The sequence below is a fragment of the Columba livia genome, chromosome 23 (assembly GCF_036013475.1).
Source record: "Columba livia isolate bColLiv1 breed racing homer chromosome 23, bColLiv1.pat.W.v2, whole genome shotgun sequence".
Taxonomy (NCBI): domain Eukaryota; kingdom Metazoa; phylum Chordata; class Aves; order Columbiformes; family Columbidae; genus Columba; species Columba livia.
The window spans coordinates 6,448,893-6,463,690 of NC_088624.1; the positions used below are offsets into that span (position 1 = coordinate 6,448,893).

General features: G+C 49.5%; 1 non-coding gene and 1 pseudogene across 1 annotated transcript; both read right to left on the minus strand.

The window, feature by feature from the left end:
* Positions 1-511: 511 nt before the first annotated feature.
* On the minus strand, positions 512-1,498 carry LOC135576116 (olfactory receptor 6B1-like; annotated as a pseudogene).
* Positions 1,499-7,026: 5,528 nt separating this feature from the next.
* On the minus strand, positions 7,027-7,108 carry TRNAS-GCU (transfer RNA serine (anticodon GCU)). Its single transcript has one exon. It is a non-coding gene; the product is annotated as a tRNA-Ser (tRNA).
* Positions 7,109-14,798: the final 7,690 nt, after the last annotated feature.

Genomic DNA, 14,798 nt, shown 5'->3' on the forward strand with positions numbered 1-14,798 from the left:
GCGTTCCTGGGGTCATTGTGAATATGGAACACCTCACTGTATTTAAGCACAGCTCTTGTTGTTAAAAGGTGTGTGTGTTGGGCGGAGCGAATCCCCCGCGCACCCTGCGCTGTTTTGCTTTTGCTCTAATGAACACGTTTTTAAGGAATTGGATTAAACATTGTTTATCCATAGAAAAAGCCAAAGTTATTTATTTCAATTTCCAATATTCCTACATGGTTTTGAAAACTATAAATCTAGGGTTTAGGATTTTCAAAAGGAAATAATCCATCGGCCAAAGTCCTATTATGGCTTATTTTATTGATACTGTAGCAGAATATTCAGCGTCACAGCGCTCACGAATGGGAAGGAGACATTTCCACATACCATTTCTTCCTTACCGGGCTTCAGTGCAATGAGTCAGTGATGACGGAGTCAGTGATGAACAAGCTGTAGAGGTTTACTCAACCGTATTTCAAGAAGGACACTTGTCACTCCTCTCCATGTTCCTCCGTATCCTTATCCTCGGAACTTACTGGTGTGCAAAGCAGCTTGTGCCCGTGGTCTTTCTCAGACTCTCTTTCACCTCCTTGTTCCTCAGACAATAGATCAGAGGGTTCAGTGCTGGAGTGAACACAGCACAAAAGACAGACACTGTTTTGTTGAGTTTGGACGGATGGATCCTCCTGGGCCTGGCGTACATGAAGAGAGTGGCCGAGAAAACGATCATGACTACAGCCAAATGGGAGGTACCAGTGGAAAGGGCGTTTCTCCTTCCCTGCACTGAAGCACACACAAGATAGTTGACAGGATACAGCAGTAGGAGAAAACAATGATCAGGAGAGGTATCAGCAGGACCACCAAGGCTCACACAAAGTGCACTGTCTCTGCAAGGGACGTGTCAGTGCAGGAAAGGCTCAGGACGGGAGAGATGTCACAAAAGAAGTGGTTCGTGACGTGAGTTGTGAAACTAAAGACACCTTGACCAAGGAGATGGAAAAGCCTCCTGCCCATGAGAGAATCAACAGCTGAAGGCACAACTTGTGCGTCATGATGGCTGGATAGCGCAGGGGATGGCACACAGCCAAATAGCGGTCACAGATGACACATTCAGTGCACATAAGGGAGATGAAGAAGTATAACTGGGTCATGCAGCCGGAGAATGAGATGGTCATGCTCTGGGACCGGAACCCAAGCAAAAGCCTGGGCAGTGTTACTGAGACATAACAAATCTGCAGGAAGGACAAGTTCCCCAGGAAATAACACATGGGCTTTTGGAGGTGACGGTTCCTTTTCACCACAAAGATAATAATGGCATTCTCAGTGATTGTTACCATGTAGGTGGCCAGAAAGGTAAAGTGACGTCTGAACCTGCAGCCCATAGGAAAATCCCAGGAGAATGAACTCTCTGACAGCAGTTTGGTTCTTCATTCCATGCTGGGTGCCCACAGCGATCCCTGCAGGTGTCAGTGGAGAAAAACAAACAGAACAGTTCCACAACAGCGAGTTCATGTGAAGAACTGGGGCATTTAGTAAACTGTTTCCTTTGGAAACTTTCTACAAAGTAGAACAACATTTCTTACAGGAAAGAAAGTGAGAGGGACGCATGTCTTTATTCCAGTGGTTTGTTACTGTACTATCAATAGCAACACTAGAAAATCAACCCAAAATGTAGCAAAACCCCTCTGTAGCGCACACTGTTTTCATGTAGGATGGAATGTGAAGAACACAGACTGGCTGCTGACATTCCCGCTACTGAGAGCAGCACCACAGAGGTTCAGGTGGTACAGGGATAAAAATTACTAAAAACACAGGTGTAATGCTAGTGGAACACGGAGTTTTGAAAATGTCAGACTTTCTTCATTTCCTAATAGGAAATTATCCACCTTTGTGTTTCCAGGGGCAGCAGTGATGGTCATAGGAGAGACTGCTACAGAGATTACAAATCCCTTAGTTACAGATTTTAGGAATTTATGTTTAAGCAAGAACTTTGAACTGAATCTAAAGACCAGATCCTGCAGTGGGTGGTTCCTCTGGCTTGTACTAAACACCTGTCTTGGACAGAGAAGAAGAGTTCTTTCTTGTTTCAGTTTGCTCTCAGCTCTGATTTAGACAGCTGTCCAGCCAGTAACTTAGAGCAGACCTTGCATGTTCCCATTGACTGTTTTGCTCTAGATTCCTTTTATACTCAGTGGATATCTGCTTGAGACATCGACTGAGCATTTGTAGTCTAGACTGTAATACTGTATATGGATCTATCTCCTTGCAAAACACATCTCTTATTTGTGCTCTAGAAATGCCAATTTCTCCTCATGGACATTTTAGTGATCCTTTACTAACCTTTAAGTAGTTGTCCATACCATAAATGATTTAAGGTGGAGAAGGTGAGGTTTCTTCTTCCTGCTTTTAAGGGCAATGAGAGCAAATAATGAACACATAAACACGCTTCTTTCCAATCTCTTAGATTTTACAGCTCGTTAATATATGCATGTTTGTGTATGCATGAGAGAAAAACGTGTTGTACAAAAGAGGCATTAATCTATCCAGAACAGTAATATACTCTTCAGCTATTTCCTTTCCTCCCCTGAACATGTGTGGTCTTTTTATTAGTGAGGGGGTGACAAATCTGGCTGGAATCCAGGAACGAAGCTTTGGCAGTTTCTGTCTCTAAACATGAAACAGAAGAATCCAGGAAATGGCGAGCAGGACAGAGAATTTAACTGAAAAACTGGATGTGTTTTGCCATTATTCTTGACTTACAAGTGTATTCCCTCACTATACATCTGGCAGTTTACATGACGAAAATGTATTGGATGGGATAATCAAGAAGAATTGCTTGTTGAAGGATTCAGCGCAATCATTTACACTGTAACTGATCTATGATTTCTTGATCTATTCATCTGTTACTGTAAGAAAACATGAAGACTGACTTACCAGTTCAGGATTTCCAGCCGTGCGTGTGGCCTTTAAACTGCAGGAACGAGCAGTGGATCAGATGGATCTTCTCTGACCCACCTGAGAGGTTTTCCTTCCAAGGACTCGCTGTCTTTGCTGGGAAAGCTTCCCTTATACCATAAGCACTGAGCTGATAAAGTCGTCTGCCAATCAAAGAAATGAAAGGGAAGAGGAAGGTTGTTATCTCCAATGATCTCCAATAATTACCCCCAGAGGCTAATTTCTATGTATAATTACATGCAGGAGAAACAGAGTCTGGCATGAGATCTGGGGAATAAAGACCATGACAGAAAACACGTCATGCCTAGTACAGAATGAGTGTTCTTCTGCTAAAATGCATTAGGAAGAAAAGACTAAGCAGAAATTGTATTTACTGAAATGTTTGGGAATTCTGTAGTTTTATTTTGAATAAAAAGGGACATTCGGAGAATGTTTTTTTTTTCTTTTTTTAAAAAGTCTCCTTCAGTTTCCACATTTAAACAGTAAAGATGCAAGAACTGGTCCGTGTTTAAGAAACCCAGAAACAGACACCTATGTAGACGTGTCTGCCATACGTACTGAGAATGCAGATTTTATTTTCTAGATAGGCATGCAATGCCATATTCAATGTCGTTGGACCTATCTGGTCACAAAACTGTCTCCAGACGTAGTGAAATACCATATACATATATATACACTGTCAATCATATGTGAGGATAAATACCAATGCCATGTGCAGCACAGCTTCCTTTGGAAGGAAAACCAGGAAAACATGCAGAGCAGTAACTCTGTGTTCTAATGCAGCTCCCGCTGTCACCAGCTGAAGCACCAGAGTGTGGACGCATCACCCAGAGAAGACAACTCACAACTGAGACACCCTCAGATCTATTGGATTTGTCACTACAAACCCGACACCGTTTAGTTTCCTCAGTTTGCTTGTCGTGTTTGTTCTCCCTCTGGAGAGGCTGGTGCACTCTGATGGATTCTCCTGGATAAGCCCCAGGTAGAAACACAAGGAGCCAAAGCACTCGGCAACATGAAATTGCATTGAAACAAACAGGCAAACGAAAACCAAACCAAGACGTTCTTCACTGCACCAATTACTCTGCTCACACAAAGAGACAGTGGGAGGTGGAAAGCGGACACCAATGCATTTAGTTTTCACTCGAAACAATCTAAATTGCAAAGGTTTGAGTATAATTACTAAGTAAATGATCAACTGCAAATTTTTGCCAACTGATTTTTTTAATATAAAGTTGGTGGGGGGTTCCTAAAGAAAATGGAGATGGCATTGTTTAACAGTTCTGGTGAGCATCTGTCAAAGGTGTTGCTCTTGTGCAATTCTTTCTCTCCTGTAAGCTTTGTTTTCCATTAAAACAATAACAACAGGAACTCAAAATGTAAAGTTTCATCGACCAGCCTGTAGTTCCTGAGATTTTCCTCCTCGTCCATTTTTAGGGTGGGTGCAATGTCCGTATTTTGGAGAGTTTGCACCTTCCCTTCGTTCCCGTGACCTTTCAAAGAGAGCAGAGTCAATGACATGAAGCTGTTTGGAACCAAGTTCAACGCCAGTGAAGTGAAGCAGTTGATTTATGGAAGTTTGTCTGTTGGAATGAGTCAGGTCTAGTTAACACAACTGACAGCATTGGCACGTGAAGTGTAAATGGATATTACCTGAGTAGAATTAGGCAAAAGATGGTTATCCACCAAATAAATGGTGAAATGGCTTAGCGTGCTCAAGAAAAGGCATAAACTATTCCAACAAGATGTTATCCACAAGGAAATGCAAAACGCTTGGGAAATGTCTGGGACAAAAGCCGTGAAAGCCAATAACGGTGACAGCACCCCAGTGACCACCTGAATGGATCCATCACAAATGTGATATTCCCTACCCAGTCCTGTTACTGGTGACACTCAGGAATGTCTGAGTTACCCAGGAGTACCTGATAGACAAGATCACTACTTTATCCCTAAAACTGCAGAAATGTGATGAACTGCACTTGGACTGCAATAGAACCTCATACAAGGATTTTTATTAGTATTAATTGCACTTTACATTAACCTGTTTCTTTGTAGAGATCTGTTTCTACAATCAGGTGGTCATTGCCTGTTAGATGGTTCACGGGGTTACATGGTGAGTTCACAGATGATTAAATCAGGAGAATCATGGGCCCAAAATGTCCATTTCATGCTGACCCAGCAGACCATGCAGATGGGTGACAAGACCCGCTGCTGGGAATGCACACAGGTCCTGAAAATTCAAATGAAGGGTGCCTGTATTAGGAATATCCCTTCCTGTTTATATGTCTTGGGACACTTTTGGGAAAACACCGTGTTTGAATTTTGATCAATCTGGAAGAATCAAGACTGAGTTAGAGGAGATCAGAAACATGTTGCCGTCTTGCGTGAGGCACAGAAAGACAACAGCTCGTACGGATTTCAAGAGGTTTGGACAGGATTTTTGCCCTGGATTCCTGATTCACAGTCGTGGATTAAGAGGTGGATTGGAATGATCGTATTAGCAGTTGTTATATTTGTATGTTATGCTGCAATGTGTGGTGAAGCGTTCTGTTGCACTCACAAAGACAGTTTAGAAAAGGTGGGACTTATTTGATATGTAGATGTACACAAATAAGTCCCAAAGGGGGAATTGTAGTCATTACCACTTAAAAGAATGAATCCTCTTGGAAAGCGCTAACCGAAATGTATCTAAATCCTTTCACTTTTGGTCAATCTGCTCTACTAACAAGGATAAGAGCGACTAACAAAACACGTAATTAGAAACTACAGAGATCACTGAACTCGCAGCTTTAGACGTTTGAAGCCTGCACAATTACTTGAGTTTTGTTTAAAACGCATCTTGAGATGGTTGGATGAAGTGTCCTTTAGCTGAACGTTGGTCACTAAATGCTGAAATGATTATGTAACCAATATGCAAATGTGTGACCAATTAGGTCTGCAGGACTCCCTTAGGATGGTAACATTTTGTACATAGTGGCTGCTACTTTTCTTCCTGGTGTGCTGGCTTTATTCCAGACCCAGACCTGCACAACTCTGTGACAAATAACATCTCATCTCTGTGTGCTACAATTGGGCAAATTGTGAACTGGGCAGCAAACCTTGTTTTGGAGACAACAGTTGCCCTTGACCCCCAGGCCCCACAGCCCTTGGGCAGGGGGCGTTTCTGGCTGCTCGGCCTCCACACAGGTCTGCCCTGCAGAACCCGCTTTGTCACACAGCTGTAGAGGGTTTGTGTGTCTGGAGCGTGAGGGGAGGCCGTGGGAGCCGGGATTGTCCCCATACGAACGGCAGGGAATGAAGAGGCAGCCAGACTCTCACCGGTAGCGCCGACTGGCAGTGCAGGATGTCGTGGGCACAAATTAAAACATATGGAATTCCATCTCAAAGGCAGCAAACACTTTCTTACCGGGAGGCATGTGGGTGTCGTACAGTGGAGCAGATTGCCCAGAGAGGTTGTGCATCTCCAGCCTTGGAGATGCTCAAAACCCAAGTAGACTGTGTCCTACACAACCAGCTCAAGGTGACCCTGCTGGAGCAGTTGGCTTGGACTAAAGGATGTCAGCAGGTCCCTTGCAACCCCAGTGATTCTGAGATTCTGAGAACAGAGAAGACCAATGCCTCCCATTAAAAAAAAATAAAAAACCTTATTTGAAATGTGTTCTGTGACAGAAAGTGTCTTACGTGTATTTTCTTTCTCGTTTCCGTGGCTGGTTGAGCCTCACTGATGGCGAGGTGAACAGCATTGCCTGCTCTTCTCTGCTCCACCACGCCGGTCACCTCACTGCAGACGGCTACCAGCGGTTCAGCATGACTGCAGCTTTATGCTTTACTACTCCAACCACCTTCCTGTGCTGCCTGTGTTTGGAAAGTCCTTGCAGGATGTTTCAGTGTCTCTCTTCCCAGGGGCTGAGGAGAGGCTGACAGTCCTGTGAGTTCCCTGGATCTTCCTTTTCCATTCCTGTTCCTCGTGCGGAGGTGAGTCCTGAGCCACCTGCAAGGTCTTTTCAGGCAACTCTCGTCTTAAAACAAAGGCTCACTGGGGGCACACATCAGGCTGCTCACACCCAGGAACTCTGAACACTGCCAGGTGCCCGATGAGGATGGGATTCGAACCCACGCGTGCAGAGCACAATGGATTAGCAGTCCATCGCCTTCACCACTCGGCCACCTCACCAGCACACTGCTGCTGCTCCTGAGGCTGCTGGCACTGCCGCTGCTCCTGATCTCGCGCTGCCTGCTCCTGCTGCTCTGGCTCCGGCTCCAGCTGCAGCTCCAGCTGCTCCGGCGGTGGCGGCTCCTGATGCCTGCACCTTCTTATCCTGCTGGACGTGGGAGGGGAGGAAACAGCCTCCAGCTTTTGCCTTCTGGGGACTGGCCCACTCCCACAGTAGCTGGGCTGCGCTCTGAGGACCTTTGGGAAACAGGTCTCAGCATTCACATCAGGAAATGACTGAACAGCACAGCCCCACACACCTTCCCAGGAAGGAACACGGGAGAGTGACCCTGGGGCGGTTCAGTGCCTCCAAGGGAATTTACAGCCTCTCCAGGGAGGTGCCAGAGTCCCCATGACTTCGGCTTTTCAAGATGCGATTGGACAGGCGCTAGATAATCTCATCTAGGCTCCCTTCCCCACAAAGCCTTGGAACAGATCATCCTCCAGGGAACCCTTCCACTCAGGGAGGTTCTGTGAGTTTTCAGACTTACATCATACTTTGTTTTGTGGCTTTTGAGCTGTGCCAAGTATTAATGGGGCTCCTTCCACAAGAGCTCTCACTCCACCTGGCCTTGCCTCCAGCGCTATGAGATGTCAGGGGCAAAAGATGAGGCTCTCTCAAGGCCAGGAACCATGGGTAAACCTGTCATTTACCAAGGAACTGTTTTGGGTTCTCATCTGGCTGGCACTGGAGAAGAGGGGAGGATGAAATACGAGTGTCCTGCAGAGCTGATGCCAACTGTCTTTAATGAGAAAAACTGCTTAAGCAACGCAGTTTGGAGGCTGAGGAAAGCTCAGAGAAATGCTGCCATCTGAAGAAAAACCTCCCTGACAGGCATGCTGCTTTTCCAGCTCCCCTGCAAGGCTCTGGCAATCACGTATTACCCACTGGGAAGGGAGGGAGGGAGTTAGGAGAGAAGGGAGGAGGGAAGGGAGGAAGGGAGAAAGGGAGGAAGGAAGGGAGGAAGGAAGGGAGGAAGGAAGGAAGTAGGGAAAGAAGGACAGGCAGCTGGCAGGCGTGGGCTGTAGCAGGACATGTCTTGCGGAGGGAGACAACCCTGCAACAGTGGGAGGGAGAAGAGGACATCAGCTGTCGGGCCCTTTCAGACCCCCTGACTCATCGAGTCCAACTGTAACCGAACGCAACTCTCGCACTAAAGCATGTCCCTAAGAGCCTCGTCTAAACGCCTTTTAAACCCCTCCAGGGATGGTGACTCCACCACTGCCCTGGGCAGCCTGTTCCAGTGCCCGACAGCCCTTTCTGTGAAGAATTTTTTCCTAATATCCAATCTAGACCTCCCCTGGTGCAAACTGAGGTCATTTCCTCTCGTCCTATCACTTGCTACTTGGGAGAACAGACCAACACCGTCCATGTTACAACCTCCTTTCAGGCAGTTGTAGACAGTGATAAGGTCTCCCCTCAGCTCCTGTTCTCCAGACTAAACAGCCCCAGTTCCCTCAACAGCCCCTCGTCACACTTGTGCTCCAGACCCTTCACCAGCTTTGTCGCCTCCTCTGCGCTCTCTCTGGTGTTTCAATGTCCTTTGTACGACGAGGGGCCCAAAACTGGAAACAAGATTCAAGGTTTGACCTCACCAGTGCCGAGTACAGCGGAACAATCACCTCTCTAGTCCTGCTGGCCACACTATTCCTGATAGAAGCCAGGATGCTGTTGGCCTTTTTGGCCACTTGGGTACACACTGGTTCATATTCAAGCAGCTGTCAGTCAGCACCCCCAGATCCTTCTCTGCCAGCCGACCCCATCAGCCCATCAGGGCCACCATGTCCTGGCCACCAGCCCCCTGCGGGCACCGGCGTCTGGGCCAGCACCACCGCTCCTGAGCCGGGAGCCACAGGAGGTGACGGGGCCCCAGGGTTTGGCACTTGGGACTTTGAGGTGCGGGGAGGAAAACTGGCAGCTCTGTTTTCAGTTTAAATAACCAAAGTGTCTCGTGATGTCCAGAGCCGGTCTGGTCCAAAGGACTGAAAAAGCCTCTGAAAAGAACTGCAGCACGTTCCCAGGAGACGCCATTAGATGCCCCACGATGGCTTCCTTGGCCAATTGCGCTGTGTGAGAAGGCCCATCAGCAAACCCCAGTTTTCCAGTCAAGATGTATTTCAGTCACATCCTGCAGCTCCTCACGTGCAGAACCACTGAGGGCTGAGAGGGAAACGAAGCCCCATCCAGCAGGAAGCCGGTGTTGCCAAGCGCTGAGCAATGGTGCCTGCTCGGGGCCAGGACACACCTCACAAGCCATGCGGCCCCACCCGCTTTGTGTGCCGGGGCCAGGACCCGGGGCTGAGGCCACGCTCGCCCAGCCCGGCCGGCTGCAGACGCTGTGTCCGCTCTGCGCGGTCAAGGGCGGCAGCAGCTGCTGGGAGGGAGCGACGCGCAGCCTCGGCGGCTGTTGGTGGCGGCGTGTGGTTGGCATGGCCGCAGCCAGGAGCCAGCAGGGCGTGGGCCAGGGGCCCGGGGTGCTCAGCCGCCCCTCGCCCCGCCGGGGCCTGATGCTGAAGGACGAGTGGCAGCGGCAGCTGGAGAGGGTGCGGGCTGAGCTGGAGGCCGAGCGACTCCGCGCCCGAGAGCTGCGCTGCCACTTCACCACTGCAACGCGGGAGCTGAAGGAGGCGGTTCGAGAGCGAGCAGCCCGCTTCCTGCACCCAGGCCAGGGCCTGGCGCCGCCTGCACACCGGGGCCACCGGGCCCTGCTCTTTGGAGAGCCTCATGGCATCTTACTCCGGCCATGGAGAAGGGCAGCGGAAAACTGGCAAGACCTTCACAGAGGTTCGTCTCCGGGAGGAAGGGAACAGCGCGCAGGTTTGGCCAGAGACTGCGGGGCAAGACCCGGCGCTGCGCTGCTTGGAGTCCCCGCCGCAAGGAAGGAGCGGCCGCGGGCGCTCGGCAGCACAGGTGGCTGTTGCGGCCGTAGAGCAGCAGCAGGACGGGCTGCCTGGGAGCACTTACGTCAGGCTGCTGGAGCAGAACGCCCACCTCCAGAGCGCCCTGAAGGACCTCGAGCGGCGATGCAGTGTCCTTCAAGGGAACTGTCTGCTGGGGAAGGCAAGCTGTCCTCCAGTGCGGGAGGAAGCGGACCGGCTCAAGCACAAGGCTGCTAAGCTGGCTCTCATTAGCAAGCAGCTGGAAGAAAGAGCCAGGCAGCTTAGAGAAGCCATTGCACACCTGAGAACACCAGGTTGCAGACAGCCCTGACCGCCAGCGCGCCTCCGGAGCTCAGGGATTGCTGGCAGCAGGCAGGTGACCAAATGAGTTCCTGCAGCAGCACTGACAGCACACGCGCTTGACAAAGGACTCTGTGGCCGTGTGTTGGCTGACAGACTCAGGTCAGCCAGAAGTCTTGGCTCGATGTGTTCAAAACAACAAATAAAGGAACGATCTTTAGCCTCTTTACCTCTTCTTTGGGACAACGAGCCTCTTGGCTTTGGTATGATGCTCATGTCCTGAGACATGCAGGTTTTAATCCATTGCAGAGAGAAGGGGACCATAGCCCCAGAGGCCCCAGGAGAGTCCAGCAGGTCTTCTGGGGCGTTCGTGGTGACACTGATGTGCTGGCCAGGACCTCTGCTCACCACTGCTGTGTGTGTCCGAACCAGAGCTGTCAGCACCTTGATGCTGCGGACTACCTGGGTACAGCCTGCTGGTTTTTCTTCACCCCAGTGGGTGTCTCCAAGTCTTTCTGAGCCCTGGATCCAGTACAGAGGGCCAGACACAAGGGGTGGACATTGCCATGTGCAGAGGGAGGCGGCTGCAGGCTCAGCTCGTGTCCGGAAGGGCCATGTTTGTGGAAGGCCTTTGTTCGGCTGACAGGGACCAGGCTCTAAGTCCCTCGCCTGGCTGTGATGTGACTCGTGCCCGTAGCCGCCTGCCTCTTGCGCGGCCCAAGTCCCTGCTGCATTCTCAGCACCACAGTCACAAAGCCCACACAAGTCAGTAAGAGCACAGGCGTTGCTGGACCCATCTCCAGGGAAGGCCCAGTTCTTTCCCCTCAGAAGGCTGCTTCCCCTCCAAAAAGTGAGATGTCGTGGGTCAGTCTCCTCCTCACTCAGACAGAGAGGAAGCAAAGACTAAAATCTGTCCAGGCCCAAGAAGTGCATGCCTGGAGATCCTGCCCTGCCCATAGGAGTGCACAGGTCTGCTTTCCCTTCTGAGTGAAGAAGTTGCCTACGGCAAGTTGGGCTCTGCCGTGGGGAGCTGCAGTGAGGACACGGCAGCCACAGCAACTCAGAGGTGACATCGCAGAAGTGCCCTGTGCTGCACAGAGAGCATCCCAACCACAGGACCCGTGTTCTCTTCATAGTGGACATCCTGCCAGGCTTGAACCTCTTTGGCCATGGCCTTCCTGGGTCTTCCTGCTTTCCTGGAACTCAGCAGAGCTCCTGGTCACGCCCAGGGCAGCCTGGTTCAATGGGCAGGCCCGAACTCCTGACTTCTCTGAGTGGCTCAGAATCATAGAGTCATTTTGATTGGAAGAGACTCTCAAGATCGAGTCCAATAATTAACCCCAAACTGGCACTAAACCATGTCCCTAAGGACATAATCTGCACATCTTTTAAACACCTCAAGAGACTCCACCACTGCCCGGGCGGCCTGTTTCAGTGCCTGACAACCCTTTCTGGGAATACATTTTTCCTGATATCCAATCTGACCCTTTTGACCCTCAATGTCTTTTTCAGCATGAGGTACCCAAAACTGACCCAAGGTTTCCAGTGCCCAGGTGCCAGCACAGGGACGGTCGCTGCCCTGGGCCTGCTGGCCACACCAGTGCTGGTACCAGCCAGGATCCTGTGGCCTCTTGGCCATTGGGCACACGCTGGCTCATGTTCAGCCGCTGGCACCAACACCCCAGGTCCTTTTGTGCCGGGCACTTTCCAGCCGCTCTTCTCCCGAGCCTGTAACGTCCATGGGGTTGTTGTGACCCAAGGGCGGGAGCCGGCACTTGATCTTGTTGGATCTCAGACAACTGGCCTCAGCCCATCGATCCAGCCTGCAGAGCCTTCCCACCCTCCAGCAGATCAACACTCCACCCAGCTGGGTGCCATCTCTAAACTTATTGAGGGTGCCCTCAACCCCTCATCCACATAATTGATAAAGATGTTAAACAGAACTGGCCCCAATACTGGGCCCTGTGGAACAGCATCATGACCAGCCAACCACTGGATTCAACTCCATTCTGTGAGAAATATGATAATGATTCGTGCCAGGAAGATGGTTAAGTGGAAAATTCTGTTAAGCTGCAGAAACAACCCTTATTGACCAAAAGTCGAGCGTTTAGATTACGGGGTGACAATAAAACATTGGCAAATGTATTGTTAACCTCCCTCTTCCCTCCTCCTTCCCCTTTTGCCCCTCCCTCTCCCCCTTCCCACTCAGCACAGGCGATCGGGAGGGAAAGAAGGACAGAGAGAAGAGAGTTGGAAAACTAAAAATGTTTTACTAAAGCTACTAATAAGAATAGAGAAAATAATACAAAATATACAAAACCAATCTTGAAAGTCTCAGCAGCTGCAGAACTGGCACCCAAAGTCCTGGACTGGACTCTGCAGCCAATCGGAGCTGGATTCAGTCTGTCACTAGGCCACAGTCTGCAGGGACGACTCACCAGGTCCTCTCCTAATGTCGGCCATAAGGAAAAGGGATGAGATCCTGGTGATCTCCCACTTTTATATGAAGTATTAATGTGAATGGGATGTTATACTCCGTTGGTCAGTTTCTTGGTCACCTCTTTCTCATTGCCCCTCTCACGAGATGTCCATCCGTGCTTATCAATAACCTCACATTCCATTGCTGTGTTTACCAAAACATGGATCTGGTTCTCCAGGAAAATGCAGATGATATGAAGCAAATTCACTGAAAGAGAAACTTGTTTTTTGACAAAACCAGGACACCAAATAAGGCATGGGACCTGTTTAATTTAGAAAGATTGTTACAGTTGGTGGTTGGGCAAACTGTTGTGAGGGGGGACACTGGGGAAGAAGGAACTCTTCAACCACCAATGAGGAAGAGAGAAGACCCCTGGTGACAACCAGCCATGGGGTCTGAGCGCAAGAAGGACTGGCTGAGGCAATAAATGGGGTTCATCAGAAACCTCAGGTGTGCTTGTTGGCAGAGCGCAGACTCCCCGTGCGCCCAGCACTGTTTTGCTTATGCTTCTGTTAATCCATTGGATATAATAAAAGATTTGTTCACTTAAACCGTGAGTGATTGGAAATATGTAACAAATTGGTGACCCCGATGTGATACTCTTTGGACTTCTTGGGGGTTTCCTTAGTTCAGGGGAGGCGCCCTACTTTTCATAAGTGGTCTCTGGGCTGGATAATACCCGAGTTGCCAAAGAATATGGAGAACTGAAGCACAGGCAAAAGAATAAGAGCTCCCTCAGAATTGATAGAGCAATTTCAAGAGAGCCTAACGCCACCACCCTCTGGACCGGACTCCTGGCAGCTATGAGGGTGAGATTTCCCTACAAGGAAGATTGTATATGCACGTTAGGGAAATGGAACACTATGGAGACAGGTATCCAGTTCCTGAGAGATTTAGCTGTGTGAGAGATCATCTGTTTTGGACCGAACAGCCGAGAGGGGACAGACCCAGGTAGAATCAATTGTACACGACCTCTGTGGTGCAGATGTGTACAAAGTGCAGCACCTCCATATGCGAAGTCATTGGCAGGAATGGTCTGGTCATCTGGAGGTGTACAAAATATTACTGAAGGGACTGAGCAGTTCTGGGACTTTGAGGACAGCCTTGCTGGTTCTCTACGGGCTTGTGTCTCTGCTGTGGAGAAACTGTGTGAAAAATCTGATGACCGGTTTGAAAAGCTGTTGCAAGAAATCCAAGAACTCAAAGACACGTAACATTCATGACCTGTACGAACCCCTGTTTCAGCTGTTAGGAGAAGGCGTTTCCAATCTCCAGAGAGAGGACAGAGGCAGCCCACACAAAGAGGTTCACTGTGGTTCTTCCTGCGTGAGCAGGGAGAAAACATGAACAGGTGGCATGGAAGACTGAGAACTTCAGGAACGAGTACGTGAGATAAAAGGAAAAACTCCTAGGAAGGTGGCTGCTCCAGTTTACAAAAGCAGCAGAAGAGATTCTGATGCTCTTGAAGGAACCTCCAATTCACACCCAGAGACTGTGCAAAACAGAAATTAGAGGTGCCCTGCCCCCAACCAGGTGGAGGAAAGGGATAACAGAGTTTATTGGACTGTACAAATGCGATGGCCTGGTACAACACACCCCCAGGAGTACAAAGCTTTAGTGGACACTGGTGCTCAGTGCACGATAATTCCTTCTAATTATAAAGGAACGCAATCCATCAATATTGTTGGAGTGACTGGGGGATCCCAGGAACTGACTGTTGTAGAGGCTGAAATGAGCCTAACTGGAAAGAACTGGCAAAAGCATCCCATTGTGACTGGTCCAGATGCTCCGTGCATCCTGGGCATAGACTGCCTTAGGAGAGGGTATTTTAAGGACTCAAAAGGGTACAGGTGGGCATTTGGTATAGCAGCTGTGGACACTGAGGACATTGAGCAGCTGTCTGATTTGCCTGGTCTCTCAGATGACCCTTCTGAATGGCTGACCCTGGCTGACGATCAGCAGGTGCCAATTTCTACCACGATGGTGCATCGC